At 46.8% G+C, this 2,433-nt stretch overlaps 1 pseudogene across 1 annotated transcript; it reads right to left on the bottom strand.

The window, feature by feature from the left end:
* Positions 1-914: 914 nt before the first annotated feature.
* On the bottom strand, positions 915-1,472 carry LOC113222417 (annotated as a pseudogene). The gene has a single exon (XR_003308387.1). The product of XR_003308387.1 is annotated as a DNA-binding protein inhibitor ID-1 pseudogene (transcript).
* Between the last annotated feature and the right edge of the window lie 961 nt (positions 1,473-2,433).

Below are 2,433 nucleotides of genomic sequence, written 5' to 3'. Positions count from 1 at the left end.
ATCCCATTTGTCAATTTTGGCTTTTGCTGCCGTTGCTTTTGGTGTTTTAGACATGAAGTCCTTGCCCATGCCTATGTCCTGAATGGTACTACCTAGATTTTCTTCTAGGGTTTTTATGGTATTAGGTCTAACATTTAAGTCTCTAATCCATCTTGAATTAATCTTCGTATAAGGAGTAAGGAAAGGATCCAGTTTCAGCTTTCTACTTATGGCTAGCCAATTTTCCCAGCACCACTTATTAAATAGGGAATCCTTTCCCCATTTCTTGTTTCTCTCAGGTTTGTCAAAGATCAGATGGTTGTAGATGTGTGGCATTATTTCTGAAGGCTCCGTTCTGTTCCATTGGTCTATATCTCTGTTTTGGTACCAGTACCATGCTGTTTTGGTTACTGTAGCCTTGTAGTATAGTTTGAAGTCAGGTAGCGTGACGCCTCCGGCTTTGTCCTTTTGACTTAGGATTGTCTTGGCAATGCGGGCTCTTTTTTGGTTCCATATGAACTTTATTTTTTTTTTTCTAAATTATTTGTTTAATAACAAAGAAACAGCCCCACATAACTATTGTAAAACAATATTCTCAGTCGGTGATCATTGTAATATACAATACAAAGCAATTTCCTCAGAAATCTGAGAAGCACCAAACGTGACCATTTTAAAAAATGTCTGCTTTTCAAAAAATAGAAACACACGAGTGGAATCCCACCCCCTAAAGTCTCCGGTGACTAGTAGGTGTGGAGAGAGGGTCGCCCTCTCCTCTCCAGTCCCTCAGCCCTAGGCTGGATGCTGTAAGGGCGCAGTGGCCGCCGATCTGTCTAGTTCGCCCCCAGATCCGGCGAGGCGCGTTGGAGAGACCACAGAGCACTTAATTCCTCTTGCCCCCGGATGGCTGGGGTGCGCCGATCCCTGGGGAATGCGCTTCAGCCACACAAGATGCGATCGTCCGTAGGAACGCATGCCGCCTCGGCCGTCAGGGCGCTGATCTCGCTGTTGAGGGTGCTTAGTGGAGCCCGGACCGGCAGCCCTCGGCCCCCGGGGGTCCCGACTTCGGATTCCGAATTCAGCTCCAACTGCAGGTCCCTGATGTAGTCGATGACGTGCTGGAGGATCTCCACCTTGCTCACTTTGCGGTTCTGGGGCAGAGTGGGCACCAGCTCCTTGAGGCGTGAGTAGCAGCCGTTCATGTCGTAGAGCAGCACGTTCACCTGCTGCTCGTCAAGCAGGGCAGGCAGGCGCGCCCCGGCGCCCCCGGCGCAGCGCGAGATGGCCACGCTTTGCTCAGACAGGCAGCGCACCACCTCGCCCGCGCCGCCCGCTGCCTTGCCGGCCTTCAGCGCGCAGCTGGGGCCTGCGGCGGCGGCGGTGCTACCACTGGCTACTTTCATGATTCCTGGCGACTGGCTGAAACGGAATGGGCAAAGCGAACGGAGAAGGCGGGAGCCCAAAGCAGAGATGAAAAACGGAGCAGTTAAGAACGTGGAATCCCATATGAACTTTAAAGCAGTTTTTTCCAATTCTGTGAAGAAACTCATTGGTAGCTTGATGGGGATGGCATTGAATCTATAAATAACCTTGGGCAGTATGGCCATTTTCACGATATTGATTCTTCCTATCCATGAGCATGGTATGTTCTTCCATTTGTTTGTGTCCTCTTTGATTTCACTGAGCAGTGGTTTGTAGTTCTCCTTGAAGAGGTCCTTTACATCCCTTGTAAGTTGGATTCCTAGGTATTTGATTCTCTTTGAAGCAATTGTGAATGGAAGTTCATTCCTGATTTGGCTCTTTGCTTGTCTGTTACTGGTGTATAAGAATGCTTGTGATTTTTGCACATTAATTTTGTATCCTGAGACTTTGCTGAAGTTGCTTATCAGCTTAAGAAGATTTTGGGCTGAGACGATGGGGTTTTCTAAATACACAATCATGTCATCTGCAAACAGGGACAATTTGACTTCTTCTTTTCCTAACTGAATACCCTTGATTTCTTTCTCTTGCCTGATTGCCCTAGCCAGAACTTCCAACACTATGTTGAATAGGAGTGGTGAGAGAGGGCATCCCTGTCTTGTGCCAGTTTTCAAAGGGAATTTTTCCAGTTTTTGCCCATTCAGTATGATATTAGCTGTGGGTTTGTCATAAATAGCCCTTATTATTTTGAGGTACGTTCCATCAATACCGAATTTATTGAGCGTTTTTAGCATGAAGGGCTGTTGAATTTTGTCAAAAGCCTTTTCTGCATCTATTGAGATAATCATGTGGTTCTTGTCTTTGGTTCTGTTGATATGCTGGATTACGTTGATTGATTTGCGAATGTTGAACCAGCCTTGCATCCCAGGGATGAAGCCCACTTGATCATGGTGGATAAGCTTTTTGATGTGCTGCTGAATCCGGTTTGCCAGTATTTTATTGAGGATTTTTGCATCGATGTTGATCAGGGAGATTGGT

This window comes from Piliocolobus tephrosceles, unplaced genomic scaffold (assembly GCF_002776525.5).
Source record: "Piliocolobus tephrosceles isolate RC106 unplaced genomic scaffold, ASM277652v3 unscaffolded_31035, whole genome shotgun sequence".
NCBI lineage: Eukaryota > Metazoa > Chordata > Mammalia > Primates > Cercopithecidae > Piliocolobus > Piliocolobus tephrosceles.
This window is presented reverse-complemented; position numbering and strand designations above follow the sequence as displayed.